This window comes from Thermobia domestica, chromosome 11 (assembly GCF_964235325.1).
Source record: "Thermobia domestica chromosome 11, izTheDome1.hap1.1, whole genome shotgun sequence".
Lineage (NCBI taxonomy): Eukaryota > Metazoa > Arthropoda > Insecta > Zygentoma > Lepismatidae > Thermobia > Thermobia domestica.
In genome coordinates this window covers 267,822,367-267,846,218 of record NC_137464.1, presented here as the reverse complement: position 1 = coordinate 267,846,218, position 23,852 = coordinate 267,822,367, and the positions used below count along the sequence as shown (strand labels likewise).

Genomic DNA, 23,852 nt, shown 5'->3' with positions numbered 1-23,852 from the left:
CTAGAGACTTCTTCGTGATAAGTTCCTGAACTGAGACGTACCTAACGAATTGCGTACTCCTCGTAGTCTGCACGTCTCTGAGGGGTTCAGGAGAGGGACGTTGTCCGACGAGAGAGGCCAAAACATGCGTTTTTAAGGGCCTCGGTCGGAGGTGCAAGCGGCACCAATTTACGGTCTGTGTGCAAAATAGTAACGTGAGCAAACGTTGCACGAGGACCGTAAGGTCAGAGGTTGAGCATGCGTGGAGATCTAAAAAGTACCTAGGGCGGAGCCCGAGGGGGACCAGTATCCTGAAAAGAAAGATTATTGGCTTTGCACACGATTTCGGGTGCAGATGACCTCGGAAGAGTTCCACTCTGAGGGGTGGAGCGACTAACTATTGGAACGAGCCATGCCATTAACATCTAGATTGGCTAGTACAAGGTGCCTTGGGCGGAGCCAGGCAAAAGATAAGATTTTGTGTGTGCGCATGCGTGTGCGTGTGATGTGTAGTCCTTGAGTTTAGGTGTGTGAGCCCCTTTCTCTGGAAGAATGAGATTACATCGAGATATTACAGAGAATGGTACAAATAGTATCTTAAACTATAAACATATACTAAACATAAAAGATTTCAAGTAATAAACTTGAAAGGTTTTATACATAATGAACTCAAGACCCTTCAACAGTTTATCTTACTCGTTTTCGACCAAAGACACACATATATATTTAATGTTCTGAAGAACGAAAAGAATCTTCTTTCAGAAGCAAAAATGACATTTTAAAGATACACAAACTATATGGGTTTTCTTAACAGTATTCTACCACTAATAATAATAATCTAACTTGTTAAAAGACTACATCAATATAAAAAAAAAACTAAGCTTCTGTATCGAACCAGAAGGGGAGAATGTTTATCTTAACTGCGGTTGACCTACAGGTCAGAAAGGGGGAACTCGGTGAAGGCAGACAGGATGTCTGGTTTCCAGCTAGGAAAAAAAAGAACACTCAACACGAATTTGTATTTTAAAAGAAGTAAATGAAATACGAATTCTGTTGCAGTTTTTAAAAAAAAATAAAAAGAAAAGAAACAATTATTCGCAAAAAATAGTTTACGAATTTGCGGCACTACACCTAATTAACTTTTAATTTCGTCGTTTGTACATCATTACCTTTAAAATAAATCAGGGTTTACACGTGTATCAAGTGTCCATACATTCGGGAAATATATTTCCTTTTTTTTTTTTTTTTTTTCATTGGAAAACCACCAATTCAACCAGCCAAATTAAAATGTTATCAGTATATTTTGATCCGGACCGCTTGCAGGACGATCGCAAACTTCTTGCTATTTCCAATGTTAGTAGCATTGTTATTGACATGTTACCGAGAAAAGTTAACAATATTGATAGTAAATGTTACCAACATTTGTTAATAAAAGATTATTATTACCATTTTTTGAAAAATGTAACAAAGTTGATAACAAATATTTTCAACAAATGTTATTAACATTTGAAAACATGAATTTGAAATTTTGTCAGTAAGATTGTTAATAACACGTGTTTTTAACATTGTTATCCTCGGCGTAAATCGATGTTTAGAAATTCCTACTTTTAAGGGGAGAGGCTACTTCTATGTTATTCTCAATATATAAAAATTATACCGATGTTGTTTGTTTTATCATCACGGAAAGTGAATTTACGAGCATAGTTAGCACTTAACCCGCACCGGGATTTTATTTTGTCAATTTCATCAAAATGCATATCCTAAGAGCAGAGGGTTTCAAAATTTATGACCAAAATGTGAATTTCATGATATTTTCAAGTTAGGCAGATGGAACACGGTACATACAATTTTATTGAAAGTAAGTTGAGACGTGTCGCAGTTTTCGAAAGTTCTGCATCTAAAGGAGAAACATTTTTTCTAAAATATTTTAATTTCGTATCTTGTATTCATAAAATGGTGGAACTAACGACACGGTTGAGCCGTTTAAAATGTATTTTTAAACATGACGAGTTGACCTGAGTATTTATCATTAGCTCTCACACTTGGGTTGAATTATGTATTCTAAAGGAAGGTGGGTAGATTTTTACAATAACGGCTGCACCTTTTGAAAGGATTGTTTGAAAATAGCAGTTGCGTTGAGTTGTGTTTCTGTCTTTTTATTTCTATTCAAATACGCGTCCTAAGTGGTTGGAAAAGAGGGTAGAAATATATATATTTCATATATTTCCAATGAAAGGCATTCTTTACATTCTGAAAACGCGAATTTCAGTTAGTTCTTAATACTGTATAAAGGAAGAAAAATCACAAATATATTTGAAAAGAAAAGGCCCAGTGGCGGATCTAGAAGGGCCAGAGGGGAGAGGAGCCAGAACCCAGACTATGATAGGTATATCATGAGTTTACTATAAACTTCCAAAAATATATAAATAAGAGCTTCAATTATTTTTGTCACTCAAAAGACTGCAGAGGAAGGTGATCGGCTCCGGACTAAATCCGCCACTGAAAAAGCTATTCTTGATTAGAAACATCATAGTATTGAAAGGTCTTACTTATATTATTTATCAATCATACATATTATGATTTTTTAATTTTTTTTTTATTTTATGCTATCTATTTATAAATTGAAACCGAATATTTATATTCATATCCGAATACCTATATTTATGTAACTCTATCTTGAATAATTTTACAATTTTAAAAGATAAAATAAGATATTAATTATGGGACAGTTATGATGAAAGAAACGTTAAAAAAATGTATTCAATATATTTTTTTTAAAATTTAAGAGCGTTGTATAGCCGCTGTGCAACGCAATGTAAACTTTGAAGTTGGAAAAATAGTACCATAGTATATTCTATACTTACATATTTTACTTTGGTTCTTTACCGATTAAGATTCTTAAAAAGAAATAGTACTACGATTATCATTATCATTGTTTCGTCGAATTATTGTGAGGTGAATTCTGAGATCAATGTGGGTGGTCACTCTTATGTTTTGGGAGAACAGTAAAGCACTGCTAGTGGCTTCGCGTAGCGTAATCGCTAACGCTCTAGCCTTTGGTGCGAGCGGTCCCGGGTTCAATTCCCGGTGGGGGCATTCGGTCAAAAAGGTCTTTTTCAGGCCAGCCATCCTGAATGAGGTTTTCCTGGGTTTTCCTCATTCACACCAGGCAAATGCCGGGATGGTACCTAATATATAGGTCCCAGGCCTATATTTCCTTCCTTCCCTTTCTCCGAGGAACGTCATCAATCAAATCTGATGGGCTAAATAGCCATAGATGCCGAGAAGTAACTGTCACGTGTGAGAAGCACTTGAAAAGAAACGTAACATATAGCTATACCAGGAATCTCTCGCTTTCGTTTTTATTCTAACGTCACGTGATAAAAGAAACTCCCGTAATTTACCTGTTAAAAAAGGAATATCATTACAATTGTACTTTTTTAAATCAAATAGAAGTAATTTAAATTTAAAAACTGTACTTAAATTTAAAAAGTAGCAAAAATGATTTCATTCATCCGTGCTTCACTGTCTTTAAGAGTAATTTGATGAGGATCTATTGTTGTACCTGTTTCACGTTGATAGGTGGGGTGATTGTCGTGTAGCACCAATATTGTTAGGTTCACAAACAAATTCGTTTTTCTCAAAAACTGCGCATAAGGATTCGTATTGTTATGTTCAGTTTAATGAGGTCTATTTCGTGTTTGGACATTTTATTTTTTTGTTAAAAGCTGATAAAATATTTAATTGTAGAATTTTATTTCTTTGACAGTCTTCCAATAGGAGTCCCCGAGACGCAGGCTATGTTATATAATTCCCACTGGAGTCACGAACAGCCACGGATTTCAACGTTTTATTTGTGTACTTGTCCCTGTTAACAAAGCAGGAAACATTAATATTACAGTACAGAAGTACATACTGAATATAACTGTCAGATTGTGACAAAATAAATATATTACTTTGACATTGTTGCAATGATTTTTATTAGCTCATCCTGTTGGTTTGTTGCTTAGAATTAAGTTTTTCATTTACTTCCATTGTGGTCACAACGCTGAAATGTTCTACAAATTCATAAGCGCGATGATAATGCAATAGCTTAGCATGTTGCTGTAAAATCACGAGTAGTATGTGCATCACTGGTAGGAAATATGAAACAGCAATACAAGCAATATACTGCTTAATAATGTGCATATAATTTTCATAAATTAATAAATAATAATTTATTCCACTAGAATAAATCGTATAAATTGCACCAGAATGCAGGGGTAAAAGTGGACCTGAAAAGGTATTGGAACGGTTCGGCATGACGTCACGCCGTTCCCCTGCTTATCTTTTCCCATTGTAAATTTTTAGGAACTGGGAGGACGCCGTACATAGGCCTATTTCTTGGAGGTAGGGGACCGCGTTGCCCCTCACTTTTACCCCTGCCAGATTGGCAATAAAGGAAATATCTTCTTAATTTTGTCGAAAACTACGCATGATAATTTTATCATCAGGAATCTCACTTTGTCCATCTCGGTCTATCCACTCCATGATTTATCGATTGGCATATTATGCCTCATCTTTGTAGAACGTTATAATTAAACAAAGTTTAATAGTTAATCATAATTTCCGGCTATATTCCAATACATATGCTGTATACTGTCGTCTTCCGACTCTCATAATAAAAACGCTGACAAAGGAATCAGTATCACTTCCTTCTTTATAGGTGGCGTGTTCTCGTAGACCAGTGACGTATTTAGGATTTTCTTTCTGGAGGATATGCACGACAGAGGGAAGCAGGAAGAAGGGCAAATGCCCACCTGAGTTTAAGAATTAAATATATTTTAATTTATGCATAAATTAAAGTTTCAGTGGTAAGAATTGCAGACTAATGAATCTTATGTGATATGATACACAAAGATTTAGCAGTGAATTTAACCTTTTATTCTATTCATAAGAGAAAAAGGAAGCATCCTCTTGGGCTACCTAATTTCCCCGACTACTTATTACTCCCCCCTGTTGATTTTCTTTAATTCAAACATTTACCTTTCTTTATAAGCATGAGCGTCTCTGGCGGGGGGGGGACGCGTCCCCCCCAAATATTTTGAAGTACAAAATATTCAATATTTTATTCTAATTTACTATATTTACTAACGACAGAGTAACATAAATAATAAAATTATATTTATTAGGTGTATAATATCCAGGCTATGAAACGATTAGGCTATAAGAGTTCTTGATATACCTCAGGGTTCTTTATATACTTCAGGAGATCCGTAAATGGAATTGAATATAATAAACAAGTTGAACTAGATAGTACCATTTAAATCACTTTCTTTGATGTCCCCCCAAATTTTACGTGCCAGAGACGCCAGTGTTTATAACTAAACGATGTAAATATTCTTTTGCTATAATAATTAAAGTCCTGTTATATTGATATCCATGCATGTTAGTGTGGAACACCAGTTTCACTTATCAGTTCCTCTTAGTTTTGGAGTTACTCACTTGAATCACAACTAACAACGTTCGAAAGTACGATAGGAAAAACGAAACAGAGTAACAACAAAGAAAAAAACAGGAGAATAGAATGGATGAAAGAAAGAAAAAAGAACGCACTTCTTACATGAAATGAAATTTGACAAATACAGTATTATTTCTGAACAAAGAGCATAAGACAATGGAAAGTCAATGAGAATCTTAGAAATGGTAACAAGGATTATTGTTGTAAGTGGAATGCAAGAAACTAACAAAATTATTTAACGGGAGGCTTGAGCCCGATAACCCCCCTAAATACGCAACTGTCGTAAACCGTTAGTTTCTAGGTTTAAGCAAAGATTCGCTTTTAACGGTTTTCTTCAAAAACTACGCATGAAGATATACATTTTGTTCCATTTAATGCGCCCTATCAATTGATACATATAGAAATATTTCAGCACTCTCAGACGTACATAATCTGCCTCCTCAAAACTCTTCAAAACTCTAAATGCCCCGGTTTCTCTTTAAAACATGTTAACATCACTCGTCCGATATATATATTTTTTTAATCTGACTTTTATTAATTATTGTTACTTAACTAACAAGAATATCTGTCACTTACTTTTAGTGAGTGTTGAGTTGTTATTTAATGCTGATATTTCACCAAAAAGTAACTGCGCAGCTATGAATATATTGGAAACTCTGATAGAGCATCGCGATTTTTAAGTCTAGAAACTTTGGAGCCCTGTATATATCTTACCTCTCTGGATTTTTTCATTAACTAACAATATTGTAAAAAAGAATTAATCGTTCTCTACAGAATATTTATCCTATTCTGTTATGCAACCAACATGTTATATAGTTGGCATGCTGAGTATAATCTCCAGGATATCTTCGTGATTTTTTTTTTTTTTTTTGTTTCACATGTGAAACCACGATCGACTTCAGGAATTGATTGAATGTGAAAACATAACGAAAATATAAATAGTAACAGTAAAAAAGAATAAACACTTGACTTTATAAAATGCACTAAAATAAAAGGGAAAATTCTTTTGGTTGGGTAAAATGAACAAATGAAAGTATAAATGAAGGTATAAATCATTTTACCCAACAAAAAATATGCTTTTTGTGTCTTCTTGTAATTCTGTTTAAATTCCAAAATGATTTAGTCAAAAGATTTCGAAAGTTTGAAGTAAACAAATGAGCAACTACAGATTAATTCTCTGCAGATATTGTGCACTTATTGACTTTTACATTGCTCACTTTGCGCTAAATGAGATACCGGTAACAAATTAACGAAATAACAACAACATGAATGCTGGAAGGACAATACGAATATGAATGACCTGGGCGTTTTTCGAAACTGCAGCTAAACACTGCATTCGGCAGTTTAATACCTTACAGCCAGCTGTAGTAAATTAATTCTGTTACAAATAGGTTGAATATGCAAGTCTCAAATTTAATACTTTCTAAACAATCAGTGGTGGCGGAAACAGTTTGAAGGCATAGGCATTCTTTAAATTCTGGTCGAGATACAAATATTACATATTTTCTGTTTTCAAGATTCTAAATAATATTAATTCTTCCATCTTTATTTTTCTCCCTTTAATAGCACACATACCATGTGCGTCGTTAGCGGGGGCGTTGGGGGGACGCGTCCTTCCAGATTTTAGTCAAATATATTTAAAGAAACGATTCTACTTTGTATATAACTTTTGTCGGAAAGAGGATTTTGATTGTGATTCATCCGACGCCCACCCCACCCAGATTTAAAAAGTTAACCACGCCAGTGCACATACCAACTTTTCACCTTTTTCTAATACACCTATTGTTTCTTCTCATAGAAAAAGAAAAATAGGTTTATTACGAATGATGTAGGCAATAAATTCATAAGAAATGGATTTAATTCACAGCTTTGTTACTAGGTACCTAAGCTGTTAATAAAATCAGGGAAGGGAATATAGAAATAAAATGTTCCGAGGATGTTTTTGTTAGGAGATATTCCTAATATAGAACTGGTTGCAGTGCTGGTCATGTTTCGTTATTTTTCTTCTTTGCACCCAGAAAGCATCGTCCACAGCGTTCTCTACATTGAACATGGATGTGTTAAAAATTTCGTTGTACGTTTAAACTTCTAATATACAACGGTTAAAAATTCTTACCGTCAAAATCGTATAACAATTATTGGTGGACAAATGTTTCTTAATAAGCATAGTTCGAAACCAATCACTTGCGAGAACTTATAAAAGTCAGTTTCCCTTTCCGAACCGAGTAGTCTGCCGGGATATTATCGCCGCCACTGTAAACAACTCGCATTGTGTTTTATTTTTGTAATAAAAAAAACAACTGAGTCCCTTTATTGGCCCATTCCTGCTGCTTCTTAAAGATCTATGAACTAACAACATCAGAAAAGTAGCCTAAGTATAAGGAAACAATTAAAGGTTTAATACCGGCATTATCCTCGTGCAACTGAGAAGAATCGTTGAAAAATCTGCAACAGATAATGATCTGCAACAGATTCGAATCTAGAACCTTTCGATTGAGAAACGAAATTAATAATATAACCTTCTCTCGCTTAGCAAGGTAAGGCTCAAAGAATAAGAAATGTCATTTTGATATGTAACGCTATATTTAGAAATTGAGTATAAATACTCAAAATTTTGCTTAATACCATTTTTGTTTAAAAAATAAAAAAAAATGTTTATATTATTTCTTTTCCGATACACGTGGCCAGAGATGGCGTGGGTCATTGAAAACTTGACCCATGACCCACTGACCCCACCACCCACCGTGACCCACTTTTTTACCTATCACCCACTGTAACTCACTGTGACTCAGCAACCACCAAAACTCATCGTCATCAACTCTGACCCCTGATCCACGCCCTCCTCTCCACTGACTAAAGAATTTGCACTTGTAATAAAATCAATTCTGTGAAATTATCACTACTCAGAGTTTAAACTTCTACGGTCAACCGCACAAGCACTGCTCTGTTACAATACCGGTGGATCTGACCTTTACGACATAAAATGGTAGAGTGTTTGTCGTTAACCATATTAGGATTCAATTTAATTATCATATATAATTATTTCATTTTCATTTTCATATATAATTATTTCCTTCTTGAGTTACAGATACTTTTCAGTGGAAAATATGATGAAATATGAAAGTCTCAAATCAAGGGAAAGCAGGCCAACATAAAGGGGAAAAAAAGCACTGTAAAACTCAATTTTGTCTCGAAAGCCAAGTAGTAAATCCTATTGCTACTATTACAATGACAAACATCAATATCCAGAAGCGCCTGAAGATCTTTTTCGACTTCGATATACTCATTTCAGGTAAATAAATAAAAACAAATGAAAGAAGAAAAATGGAGGCCTTGAAGGTAAAACGTAGACAAATTCACCAGATTCTCTGTTCAGAAGATGCTGTCTACAATGCACTGTGCAGAGTGGGTCGGTTGGTCAGAATGGGTCACGGTGAGTGATGGGTTCCAGTGGGTCACGTCGTGTTGACCTCGGCTCACTGACCGACTCACGAATTTTGACCCACTTGTCCCACAACCCACTTCATCTTTCTCGTGCAACCAGTTTTCCGATGTGTTGCTGGAGAAAGACGTGCTACTCGCACTAGCGATTTTCAGATATATCCAGAGTGAACCGAGGGGGGCACAGAAAAATTGTTCAAGGGTCATGAGTTCTACATGCCTGTTTTGTAGGCTACGAGATGTGGAAGACTATTTCCGCTTTCACTAGAAGAGACCGAAGTTCACTATGCAAGTGAATGCTTAGCTGACAGATGGCCCTGTACGTTTCTTTGACCCATATGAGAGCAGCTGACGTTAGGACACGAATTTCTTATAAAATATTGCATTCTGTGTGTCCACTATGTCAGATTTTTGTCATTGCCGATTTCAGTTAGAAATAAATATCAGAGACGGTTTTCTTTGTAATAGACAGTACAGAAATACCAGCAGCAGTTATATTTTGTTTTATTTGTTTGCGTTTGTGGGATCAATGAAACGTGTTATTGATTCATAAGAAGAAAAGAAGGAACATTTCCCTTTCTCGCTGCCTGCGACTCGCTATTCACATACAGTATTTCCGTTTCAGAAACCAAATCAACATTCGCCGTTTCAAACAGGGGCATGATGCGACAACATGGAACGCATTTTTTTTTTTTTTTTTTTTTTAATGATCGTTTCCATTTCGAAATCTATCACTTTTTATACAAGGTGTTTCAAAACAACACTGACAGCGTTTGGGAGGTGATTCCTCCTTTCGGAGTCATAGACTGCCGAAAACATGAAGAAAAAAAAAAAAAAAAAAAAAGAACTTCAAAGGTCCATAGCTCCAAAACTATGGGACCTACCGTAGTCAGATCAAGACTTCGCTTAGGAACCAATATGTGTGGTATCCAAAAATACATGTTTTAGAATCCTAAAGTACTCACGTAACAATTTTTAAAGAACGAGTTTGGCTACGATCATATAATTTGCAGTACTCATCAACTACCTCTATAAAAATTGTTGCAGAAGTACCACAGGATTCTGAAACATGAATATTTGGATAGGGCACATACTAGTTCCAAAGTGGAGTCTTGACCCGACCACAGCAGGCCTTTATTGCACGAATTAATAATTTTAGTCGAGTTGAAATTATTTTTCTTCTTTCTTCCGTTGTGCATTACATAGATAAACGTAAACAATATCCAAAAATATTGTTTTTTATGTTTTTACTTCTGGGCTATCAAGTTACAGGATAGATGCGATGGTTGTATTACACTAGTCCCCAGAGTTTAGTGTCAATATCAGCAGAAATTATGTGGTATGGAAGATTGTAAAACAATGTTTTTTTTTTTTTTTTTTTTTTTAATGTTAAGAGAACAAACAAAGTGAAAAAAATTATAAATAACAAACGTGCACGTTTTGTGCTTTCTATAGATATGCTTTCTGACGGTCTCTAACACCTTCTGTACGACCTATGCCACTAGTCGAAACCTGTGTAGTGGAAAGCTTAGCTCTATTGGTGCCACATGGCATCGACCTGCGCTATTCGCAAATATACACATTTTAAGAATATCATTATTATTGTTATTGTTATTGATTCACTATGATGCCAATTGGCATCAAAATGCATTTTAGGGTTAAAGTTGAATTTTTCATGTTTTCGGCAGCCTATAACTTCGAAAGGGAGCACTTGTGCACCCACGTTAGTTTATACTTTTTGTCTTATCTTAGCGTCAGGAATCACCACCCAAACGTTGTCGATGTTGTTTGGAAACATCCTGTATAGTATATCCAATCGTTTTCTCTGGGCAAATTCTACAAGTGCCTAACAGAGCTTCGTTTATTTCTTTGTTGAAGGTTGGTGCCTCTTTCCATCGTTGAAGCTATGTGAGACGTAGAACCAGAGTTTAGGATGGAATCCGAGCCACCGTAATATGTGTTCATGCTGTCCCACCGGATTGAACCCGGGCCACATGCACGTAAGATGTGCTACTAGACCAACAGCTACAACGGGGTCATGAGGCAAAATACGTCCTTAAAGCAGTTATTAATTAAAAATTTCTATTCAAGGTTTAAAATATATGCATGTATATGGAGTGTTATTGAAACAGATCAACAACTGTAAAAAATTATTTCTGACATGTGGGGAAACTAGTATAGATTTGAAACTATACTAGTATAGAAAACTAGTGATGTCCTAAAGCGAAAAAAAATCGGAATACGCGTTATTTTGAACACGAAGAACCGTGGAGCTGATGGTCTATGAAAGCATAAAGGAAGTCACACATATACTATCCAAAAATGCATATTAGAACAATGTGCAATGGGTGGAAAGGGATTCCGCATAAGTTAAATTATGAGAAATTGTCGGATATATTCGGACCTAAAACTGGGGCCAACCAAAGTATGCATCAGGGACGGATCCAGGGGGAAGGGGGCGATCGGGAAACTTTCTTATTTTATATGTAAATAAAACCCATTCCAGAGCTCTTAAAAGTAGCTCTTAAGTAACAGCAGTACAAATAAATACAATAGGGGTTCCCATATGAGCTTTGGGGGACCGGGCCCCCTGGCCCCCAGGATGAGCGCCCTTGGCTGTGAACAAACATCATGTGCGTGAGCGTTCTCGGAATTTTCCATTTCATCCGCTATCATCATTACTGTATCCATTAGCCTCGATACATAATCGTGGGACGTTAAACTACAAATCTCACTTCATTACATAACAAATATTTTGACTCACTTTTAAAATAAAAGTGTTGTACCCTCACACTACAAATTTCGTTAATAATCTTTGCTTGTAAAACAAAAGATATGGTGCACCACACTGAACTTTGTCGCTCCAATTCCTTAAACTAAATAATGTTAATAATGAAATGTTAAAAACAAAAATACGAACAAATTTATAAGACATTTACGGAAAACTTCAGCCGAAGAAAACTTAGTCACAAAAGTTAAGTATGTCTTCTGGATTTTTTCCTTTAACAAGTGACTTATGCTGTGCCTTAGGGCTATTAATGAAGTATTTGTTCATAAAGTATCGAGAAAATCGCATGAGTCACGTTAGAGAAAATTCTCCAAAACAAACAAATAAATCATTTCCAAAACTAACCTACATCTTGGGGATGTTTTAAAGGAGCAGGGTGGCTCAGTGGTAGAGCGCTTATCTGTAGTGTGTGGGGTCCTTGGTTGGATCCCCGGTCACGCGAGTTTGCACTAGACAACAATGTCTCCATAAGTTTCCTTAGGCTTCTCCCACATTATTATTCCATCAATTAGTTGATAATCATCTACTTTCATTAATCATTAATCTCCATTAGCCTAAAGGGCGTAAAACTATAAATTCCGTTCGATTTTCAAATAAACTTTTCGAAACGAAACAATAATTTGTGTACACCCTTCCGCGACGAGACAGTTCCAAATTACATGCAGTGCACAACACAACTTTTCAATATCTCTGCATTCAAATATCCTCATCCCCCCCCTGGGAATAAATCTTATAAAATCCTCATTGGATGCAGGAGTAACATGGTATTTTATATAGTCCATAAGCGGGAGTGTTTCCCAGATTACTACTACTACTACTCCATTACGCCACTACTACTATTATTATTATTATTATTATTATTATTATTATTATTATTATTATTATTATTATTATTATTATTATTATTATTATTATTATTATTATGTAATTAGATAAGCTTACCTGGACACAGTTGGCAATCAATTCTGTACGTTTACGGAGCAAATAGCTAATCCTATATTCTTCTTAGAATTAATACACTCACACCTTTATATACACAATTCATTCTGGCAACAGAAAACCCACTAGATATACACAAAATAACACAATCTCCACATTTTACTTGACCATAAACGGTGTTTGTATGCAGGGCTTCCCGAACGCTCACTCTTTGACTACCACGTGGCCACGTTTACCTGGCTAGGGATGTTTTTGTTCGTTGAATAACGTCTCTATTGATGAAATGCAGAAACATCTTCTATTGGAGGTTGAGAGGACATGAACCAATAGAGTGCGTGCGAGGAGGGGTTTAAGTGCGCACACGCGGCGGAGGGTTGTGGCTCGCCAAAAGAGTTTGGAGCAGACAGAGATGAGGCCTCAGCAACCACGTGGGGAGGCAACAGGTGGTGGTGGAGTTGCTGATAATTTTGTGTCGTCTCGTCACCAAAGACGGATGGTCAGCCGAGGCGTACGATACAGTGAGTGACCACTTCCACTCCCACACTTGTTGCGATTTCGTGACGGAAGCTTCACAAGAAAGTAAGTCTAATGATTTTGTCACAAGATAGTCTAGTAAGCTGGTAGTTTATCTCATTTTAGTTACTAATTTATGTTATTCTGTCATGTATTTGAGGAGGACAGACTCAATTTAAAGAAACCTTCTCAGCATTCTTCTACAAAGAATATCGTGATATAGTTGCGTAAGAAAATAGTGAACTTACAGAGCTGTTTTTCGATCCGCGTTGCCCTGAGTTCGATACTCCGTTAGAACCTAGACACTTCTCCAAATGTGCGTGTGTGTGTGTGTGCGTGTGTGTGTATTTTCCTTGTTTGTTTGTTTGTTGAGCATTCTTTTTGAATACCAGGGCTACATGAGACGTGGCCTTACAATTTAAGACGAAACATTAACCATTATAATGTGTTCAAGTTTTAGTGCTCTTCCACTGGGAATCGAACCTGGATTCCCGTCCAACCAAGGAGTTTGCGTTAATCACTAATTCGACGGAGGGTTCCAATATTAAGTAGCCTGAAATCCTATCTGAACAGAGGACGGCCAGAGATATAAAGAATTTTCCAAATAAAGTGAAGAGAATATTGGATTTAATTTCTATTTACTAGAAAATTCCTTTTGAAATTAAATACGTTGTTTTGTGTTTACTTAATTTTCGGTCCATACTGCAATATTATGGTCAAAAATTAAGGTGCAAATTACGGGTGGATGAGAGGGTTTTCTCTCTCAATCAGGAGCGAATCCAGGACCGATTTCTGGGAGGGGGCGGTGGGTTGTCATACTGTCAGTTAGAGCTACTTTTAAGAGCTCCAAACTCTGGAATGGGTTTTATTTATATATATAAAATAAAAAGGTTTCCTCTCCTGGGGGGCAATGGTCCCGATCGCCGCTCCTGGATCCGCCCCTGCTCTCAATGATATTTTGATCCCACCAACGACGCACCCACAGGGAGATTTCACCGGATCCGGAATCCCTAAAACTTCCTAACTCAACATACATTTGTACATATTCCCAATAAAGTTATATTTGTTCAACAGGAAAATGATTTATGTAGCTTGAAAATTTGATCTTACTCTTCATTTGTACTCTTATAAAAATAATTTAGTTCTATCATTTTTCATCTGAAAATATAACTGGAAGTCTCGTCTTGTGTTGATTCTGGAAAAGCTTCCATTGTTTCGTTTTGTAAACACATCTTCCAAATTTAGGCCATGATTTTGTTCTTGACTTCATCTGAAAGCTATGAGGAGTCCTTCCTAATCACGAGAATTCCGCGAAGAGCAACAAAAACAAAAGATCAACAACATTTAAATAATGATTATAATTGAAGTATGTTGTCCGTGTGTTTGATTGTTGATAAATCTTCGTTGTGTTCGTAGAATAACTTTATCATTTTGTAGTCTAACACGAAATTTCTGTTTGAGATATGACTTGGATGATGTAGTGTTGCCCACGAGAATCCTAAAATTTGTCGTCTCGTCTCGAAAACGAGACGAGAGTTGTCATGCTTCTCAAATTTGAAAATATATTTCTCGTCTCGAAATGTAGTCTGAGGGCTTTCGAGAGAAGTCGAAAATTTTTCATATCGTGGGCAACGTTACATATATCAATATTTCATGAAAGAGAAATTGTGTTTCTTCACAGACGGGGAACAATAAACTTATAAAAAGACAGAGAGAGAGAAGCAGTTTGATTTTAGAATCTTTCAGTTGAACGTTTAGGCTAAGGGAGTTTTCATTTTGAGTTTAACATCTCTTTCAGTAGCGAGGCTATATGTGACGGGACCTACTGATTAACGTGGAATCCAAACTACATGAGCTACCGCGGGCAATTGAACCTGGGTCTCCCACGCTAAAGGTAGGCTAAGGGAGAGGATGGTTAATGCAAATGAGTGATGATGGAAGAATTGGTGGAATGAGAATCTGGGAGGAAACTGAAATACCCGGAAAAACTCACAGACACGATGTTGTGCACCACAAACTTACTTGGGCGAGGATGCAACCAGAGACTCTACGCACTAGAGGTAGAGATTTAAAAAAAATCGGCTTTCTTGAATTTATGTTTTTTTCACATAATTATTTGTTCTGTTATACTGTAGCTGTGCAATGATTTAGGAATAATTTTCCGGATACAACCTTGAATACCATTTTATACAAATAATCAGTAGCGGATTTAGAAAAGTACTTTGGGAGGGGTTTCTCTGATTGTTTCGTTTCTTAAAAAATCCTTAATTTTTATTTGGGAGGAGCTGGAAGTTTATGAGTACAGGCATAACTAATGTTTCGTTTTGTTTATATATTTAGCAATAATCTTCCGCATACAACTTTGAAGATCATTTTACACTGAGAATCAGTAGAGTTTAGAAAAGTATTTTAGGAAGGGTTTTCCTTTCTATTATTTGGTTTTTCTAAAAAGTCCCAATTTTTATTTGAGGAAAGCTTAAAGTTTGTGAGTAAAGGCATAACTAATAGATATTTCGTTCACTCAGTCATGTTTGTTGTCCAGTTGTTTGGCTTGACTTAAATATATTCCGTAGTTTTTGGGGGGTTGGGGTGGGGAAGAGGTTTCGTAAAGATGTGAAGGGTGTGAGGTAAGAATATGATAACCAACAATGCTGAGTTATGCAGCACCAGATAGAGAGCAACGCATACCACTTCGTTTAATCCTTCATGTATAGTCTTACGTGAAAAATCATCTTTCCGACTTTGAAAATGAGTTGTGCACCAGAAAACCTCTAATTTCTTAAAATAGTAAAAGTGTGGGTTACCATGTTTTTGCCTCATACCCATCATATGTTGAATTCCTCTTGTTAAAAAATCAGAAACCTTGAGGACTGGGTAAACCATGATGGTGGTTATATAAAACTTGACTGTAGAATTTCAAGAATATACAGAACAAAGCTCTAGATATGCGACCTTTAAGCGTATTATATAAATGTAAGTATTTCTCTTATATTTTATTTTAATTTTATTTTGTTTCAAACAGAAAGTATGCAATATTTTGAAGTAAAAATACTACATAGAATTTTCCTAGTTATTTGTGTATATTTTTAAAAAGAAGTATTTACTTTCAGGATTGGCTGGTTTACACCAGCTGGTTTTACAAAAAGGGTACAAACCAAAAAAATAAGAAGAACGAAAAATGTGAAACGTGCGAACTTCATGGTGACGTTTTCAAATATCAAACCATCTGCATTATTTTTATCTTCTTTTCACCTTTTAATCAACGTGTCTCATGTTCAATTCTCGGTCGAACAAACCAAGTAGCGGTTGGGATGTCACTTTAAGCGAAAATGTTCTCTTTGATAACCTTGTATTACGTAAGGATGTTAAGCCTAAACATACGAAACGAAACGAAATTGTATATTTCTGCATGCCTGAATGCCTGTTGTTTTATAGAGAAGCCAGGGTTACTTAAACATATTGACAGAAATTGGCAAAATTTATTGACTGCCTACGTAGCTTCCAACATTAGCTTGGATTGGACCTTCAATGATATATACGTACTAAATTTGTAATTTAATACCTCAGTTTTAGCGTACTGATTATGATACGTTGACCTTAAATTTTACATGCAAAGCAATAACAGGATTTTCCCATTATTGTCTTACATTTCAAGTAATGACGGGATTTCCCAATGGCTAGGGCGGGAGATTCTCAATTTAAGAAATTTGCTGACTGGATTTCTTTAAGCTTATGTGACCTCTTCTAGCATAACCCTGTTGCATAATAACACCAAGGCGAAACAAACTTCTTTCTGTCAATATGTAGTATAAATTCATACAGCAAAATACTTAAACCCCAAAACCCGGTTTAAACAAACAAACAAACAAAAACTGGTTTAACCCCTCCCCCCAGAAAAGGTTTTTGGCTTTTTAAAAAACAACCATGGTTCTTGCCAACCCTGCTTACTTCTGTATAAGAGATTAAAAATTTCTTATTATATACATTGGTTAATCCTTTGGAATTCATAATGCAAATATATTAAAAATTTAAATTGTTTGAAATATCTTTTCGAAATTCATGGTTTATTTTCGAGGTTTTATATTATTATTGGCATCAACCACTAATTAAATGAGTTTTTGTGTTACGGAGAAGCGAAACAAAGTCTACTTTATCAATTTAAAGCAGAATTTTGAAAAAGGTCCAAAAGTTCCCAAGCAAAAAAGCGAAGCAGAAAAAACCGAGTTTTTTTCCAAAACAGACGGTTTTTCCCTGGCCCTTGCATCTCTAAGTAGAGGTAAGGTCTTTACAACTGAACCAGCGTGGCCAAGATTGTATCGTAGAATGTCGTTAGCAGTCAGAGAATTCTCCGAGCGTTACAAAGTTTAGTCGTCTCTGGATCTACTGTACGTCAGTCACTGGGTTTGTCGTATGACTGACCTGATCAGGTCGAAGGCTCTTGAGTCACAGATCACAAAGTTCGTGATTAATTGTATAAGTGAAGCGCAGATATTAGTAACATTTCTCTCCATTTACTCTACTGCTAATTATTTTTGAGTACGTTGATTTTAAGACTTAAGGAAGGTGGGATACGTCTAGCAGTCTAAAAAATATTTCTTAATTGTAAAAGATGGAGATGTACGCTATACCGTGACGGCAGACCTGTCTGAGACCACCTTCGACCTAACTAAAAGCTCACCTCGACTTTTAGATTGATTATGTTGCTTGTGAACTTTAACTCAAAAAGCAACGGGATTCCGTAATTACTTATTTTCACTACAATAACCAATAGATTTCGTTTGATTTGAGTTTAGCGTTCCTGACAGAGATAGAAAGAGATAGAGGAATGGTAAATAACTAATGTACACTTGGACATCAATTTAGTATAAGGTATCATTTTAATACTTTTGCAGGTACGGTACTATGATTTTATTTATTACGTTAATTTACTAAGAGTTTGTCATAGCGGTGTAATTTGACCCCTGAACGCGTTAGCAGTTTCTTTACGTATGTTCTGCTAAGATTGTCCATGAGACAACAGTTGACACTGTCTCGTCTCGAAGGTGATGTGAAAATGATGTCTCAAAAAATGAATATCCTTTTACTAGAAGAGAACGGTCTCATCTCGTCTCAAGGGTAATCCAACTGTTTGTGATTAGTATTTTACTTACGACAGAAAATACACCCTGTCTTCTGCGTAATGACAACACGTGAAGAGAAATGAAATTTTCTCCTAAATTGTCAAGTCTAGTCTCGATTTCCGAAGAATTATTTCTCGATTTAAAAAAAAAAAAAAAAAAAAAACTTTCTCATCTCATTTTGTAAATGTATGTACGAAGTTATGCCCCGATTTCTTTTTAAAATTTTATCTAGAAGCTATTTGAATCCTTTCATCTTAAGATAGGTCCATGAAGTGTGTGATATAACAATACTTAAAACATATTTATTATTGGACTGTCTTGTGTAATACCTTTCATATCTTTAAACGTGCTCTTCCTTCTGTCCGCACAATCATTTTGTTAATTTATAATTTTTATGCTATGAATCATGTAAACTAAAACAGTGTTTCAGATCAAAAGGTTGGATAAACTAGTTTTCCCTATGAGACTGAGATTGCTCCCCACTACGTCCCTGGGATGTCCCATTTTGATCCCAATCATCCCATTCGGTTCCCGGGATTATTGGGACAATGAGAAGACATCCCATGGACGTCCTGCATGGGCCGTCTTGAAGGATTCCCATGTAGGATGTCCACGGGACGTCCCAGATGGGACAGGAGGTCCGAGGGAAAATCAATAGACATCCCTTCGTGGTCCCGTTGAATATCCCGTATCCGGGGATATTAGCGGACATCTGGATCCCCCACGAAAATCCTGTGGATGTCCCGGGAGCACATTCGGATAATCCCGGGATGTCCCGTCGTCCGTTGCGGGCTCAGTCTCGGACATACCGTGGACGTACTTGTGCTATGTGGCTCGTCTCTTCTAGAATTTTAAAAAGGACTTCTCGTCTCGATTTTGAGATGAAACGTAAAATTTCTCGTGTCATGGACAACACTACTTTCCTATGCCCAAGTTATTAGCACATTTGGTTACTGTACGCCTCATTCGTAAGTTCGATCCCTGTCGAGACCTTCATGTTAAAGACCATTAGTGTAATTTGCAGTTTAAACTTTTCTAATCTCTGAAATATTTGGATATTATCGTTGGGGTGGGGGAATAACATATTACGTGGAAGATATCATTCTTTATTCACCTTGAATGAGTCTTCGTTATATATATCAACTGTCAGAGACCGTTGCTATATCAAATAAGCTCGCTGATTTGTGGGATATATTGTTGCGAGCGAACGAAAACTCCTTTATCACTTAAATGTTGGGGAGTGAAGTAGAAAATCCCCTCTTATCTAAGCACTTGGCGTTATCACGGAAAATTTATATACATAATGGTTAATGTAAAAAGACATATTATTTCTGCAGATAACGTGCAAATATGTATCATAAATAAGTTATTAATAACACTAATTAATTCTACTAGTAAACACACACAGAAAATGCTTATGGAAAACAGATGTTCTGTCTGGGGATGTTTAAGGTGTTACAAATTCGCTGGCGAATTTATAGCTCATATGCGTCGTGTAACACTTAATCATAAACTGCGTGAAATAGTTGTTGTTCGCACAGAGAAAATGTTTGAACTCCTTCCCCCTTTAGGATACGCATGAAAATCTAATGATAAATACATATGCCACTCCTTTTTCTTCGTAAGCTCCCTCGTAGCGTAAGCATCTTTGGAGTCGGAGACCCGAGTTCGATTTTCGGCGGAAGCTCATGTGATTCGTATACCAAGTTAAGGTGTAGGCCCACGTCTCATATAGCTTCGCTGCTGAAAGCAACGCTAAAATCAAATCAACAATCCAATTTTTAGTATTATTTTTGACCCCCTATCCCTTTTTAGTGTAAGCTTTTTTAGTGTAAGTGAGGTAATAAAAACATCGTAATATAATAAGGTAATAACTACGTCTGTTCCAAAATTTATTTCAAACGGTTGAGCAGTTTTCCCGTGGTTCCATCCTACGCATAATCACTTTCATTTTTATTTATTAGATTTTCAATTTATTGGATTTACTGAGAGAGAGAGAGAGAGAACATTTTCTCCATGCTGTATTGGTGGCTATGCCTACTTAGTTGGTAAATGGGCTTGAACCTATATTCACGCAGAACATCAGACAAAAATCTTGTTCACTTGATATTACTCGTTATAAGGAGATTAGATGAAGAATTTCCGTAGCTAAAGAGACATTCAACAAGGAAAGATCACTTCTGAAGGAAATGATCAAATGCTGTATTTCTAATATTTGGAGGATTGGAGAATCATAAATAGAATGATATCTTACAGTTTAACGTCTCATTATCACGTCCTTTAGGCTAATGTAGACGGATGATAATGGACGATAATGGAAGAATTAGTGGAATGATGCAGTGGGTGGAGATGAAAGTGACCCGAGAAATCCCACCGACACGATGTTGACAATCACAAACTTACTTGGTCGGGAATCGAAACAGCGACCAACCCACCAGACATATGCATTCTATCACTTTTTTTGGAGGAGGAGTTAACTGATTTACCGAACGTTGCACACTGATTCCCTAATTATCTTAATTTTTACTTCATTTTATTGTTTTACCCAGTAACCTTTCACGACAGGGACATGAACACAGAAGCATTAACTCCTTCAGTGTGGGTGGCGAGTTAAATCGTATCTTCAAAACGCAACTTGTGTGCGGATGGCGTATATATACGCTTTCATTTTGCTTTGGCTATTTTGTATTGCGTATGGCGAATATACTTGCCCATAGTATGAGTAATGTTATCCCGACAATATTTAGCGAGTTTGCGCTCAGCTGGTTTCCATTGTTGCTTAATTAAAAGAGGAGGAGGAAAAAGAAAGAAATTAAAATAGAGTTTGGGCTTCGTCAACTACAGTTTTCATTCTTTGTTTCGTTTTAGAGCAGACAGCACAGTAATGGGTTCAAAACGATATTTCAACGATGCTGACATCGAGGAAGAGTTATTAATTAGTGATTCTGATGTAAGTGATTTTGAAACAGATTTAGAATCAACATCCAAAGTTCTCAAAAAATTACAGTTTTTACAGCGGTTCGCATCTGAAAATTACGCACTGAAGGGGTTAACAACAGTTAAAATTGGTCTCCCATCGGGAATCCAACCCGGGACCACGTACACCAAGGGCAGTGCTTTAAAGGGACAGTGATGAGAAATAAATAAAATGGTGAAATTAATAAAATGAGAGGAAACGCGAGAACTCTGAGACAACCAAAACACACGATGTTTGCCCACTACAAGATCCACTTGGCGCGAGCTGGGATCGAACTAGGGACCCCGCGCAACAGTAGTGAAACGTTTAGCACTGAGCCACTGCATGAATACTCAGCCACCCTATCTCTCTATGAAGTATTGGACTTTATGGTTCAGAGTCTTGGACATTATGTAAGTTAGAGCAGAAATATTTAGAAAGCTTCGAAATGTAGTGTTGAAGGAACATGGAGATGATAAAATAGACGGAGAGAGTAACAAACGAAAATGTTTTAAAACGGACAGGAGAGAAGAGGACACTTCTATTCAGCATCCTTCTTAGGAAGACTAATTAGATTGGATACATCTTGCGAAGAAATTGTCTTCCTCATACTACTACAGAAGGAAAGATGGAAAGAAAGCGAGGAATAAAAGTAAGAAGAAGAAGAACACAAGTGATGTGAAAAATGTTAGAAAAAGAATATTGAAATTAAAAGAGGAAGCTGGACATCGAGAAACATGGAGGTCTTAACCTAAAGAATAATAAATAAATAAATAATCCTTAGTCCCACAACCTGCTGACAGGCACAATATTTAATAATAATAATAATAATAATAATAATAATAATAATAATAATAATAATAATAATAATAATAATAATAATAATAATAATAATATTGGTTAGTTGTTCTGTAAAATTTAAAGTGATAAAGCTGAGTCGATGGATCTAAAGTTAAAAGAACGTAAGTTATACGCTCAACAATTATTGAATGAATAAATTTTGATTTGGGACCTGGTTGAAAGGCAACGGTTAATATTTGTAGTGTTTTTTGGTTGAGCAAACTCTAAATATGTTTTAGGTAATTTAGATGTTATTAAGGCTTTTAGACTATTTTCGAACTTTGATGTAGACATGAATTTTTACGTTTGAATTAACAATAGAAACCTTTCAAAGTCTTGACTGGAAGACCAATCGGAAAACGACCATTAGGAAGACCTAGGCGCAGATGGGAGGACAATATTAAGATGGATCTCGCAGAGATTGGAATACAGAGTAGAAACTGGATCCAATTGGCTAAGGATAGAAGTCAGTGAAGAGCTTTTGCGAACGCGGCATTGAACCTCCTGGTTCCATAGGCCATACAGTTAGTTAGTTAAATGTATTTATTATATTTTAAGGGGAGCGATCTTTACTATGAGTGTTGACCTTGCACGATTCTTTGTTTCTGTCAGCTGCAACAGAGTCAAGCCCTCATGTCATTACTATGTTCTGGTATTCATCACCTCAGTGTTGCATAAGTACTCAACTTTGATGATGAATTATCTCAGGTGATGACAATGCGTTTATCAAGTTAACATTGAAACTCGCTGTGGTCTGCAATGCCTATCACAACAAACATTACAAGCAACTGTAAGCAAAGGAGACACTTTTGACGATATCACCTCAACACCGTTATCTTTTCAACTGCTGAACTGCTGTTTACGAGACTCCGACGAAGAGCAAAATAACGCTGTCAAAGTTGATCAGATAAACGCAGCTGTTCCTGGCTAACGTCGTACTTTTCAGTTTCGATTCCCTGCACGGGTACTAAGCTCGGAAGTGGGGCCGGAGTGACTCAGTGGTAGAGCGTTTACCTCTAGTGCATGGAATCTTTGGTTTGATCCCATCTCACCCCAAAAGTGAACTTTGTGGTGGAAAAACACCATGTGCATGGGTTTTGTTGGGGTTCTCCCGTTTCCTCCCACTTTCTTCATTCAACCATTTCATTCATTTTCCAATGTAACTGTCTCCTTAAGCCTAACCGGCATAACCATGGGACTTAAAACGTTAAGATTCATTACCTCAGAAGTGTTAGTTCGGGACCAGTGTAAACAGTAGGTCCAGCCTCTATATGGCCGTAGGGCTGGAAAGAATTTTGAATTGCAATTCGACGTTTGTCAAAATTTTTTCACGAGAGGACCACTTTTCTTAGTCAGAATCATGGTGGAAAGACTACAAGGTGGATGCAATGCAGTGCTACATTCTTGTCACTCTGGCGCATGACGTCATTTTAATCGCAGACGTGGCCAGCGAGAGTCAGATGAGATGAACTTTTAACAAGCGCTTGCTCGCTGGTATCTTACACGCAAACTTCTCTTCTATTTATAGTGATCTTCAATGAGGTAAAAATTTTAGTACAAACAATAATATAAACGTAATGTAATCAATGCTTAAGCTAAGTGAATTCAAAGGAAGATATTTACAATAGCAAAAGAAACAGCAATATTAGTTCATAAATTTATTAAACAACTTTGAAGCTTGAACAAGCCAATATTACTCACTACATTTTCTTCTTTTGCTTTCTTTTCCTTTCTTTTATTTCTTTCTTATCTTTTTTAAACATCTGAAGTAATACA

At 36.3% G+C, this 23,852-nt stretch overlaps 2 protein-coding genes across 3 annotated transcripts in view; one reads left to right on the top strand and one right to left on the bottom strand.

Moving 5' to 3' along the window:
* The window catches only part of Axn (protein axin), a 186,968-nt gene extending 174,118 nt beyond the window's left edge, over positions 1–12,850 (bottom strand). The window contains exon 1 of the mRNA XM_081732334.1: positions 12,651–12,850. The gene's annotated coding sequence lies outside the window, so the exon portion shown is untranslated. The remainder of the gene's footprint in view (positions 1–12,650) is intronic.
* A 183-nt stretch (positions 12,851–13,033) lies between these two features.
* Positions 13,034–23,852, top strand: part of LOC145665071 (uncharacterized) — a 147,114-nt gene continuing 136,295 nt past the window's right edge. For both annotated transcript variants that reach the window (XM_081732332.1, XM_081732331.1), the window contains exon 1: positions 13,034–13,226. The gene's annotated coding sequence lies outside the window, so the exon portion shown is untranslated. The remainder of the gene's footprint in view (positions 13,227–23,852) is intronic.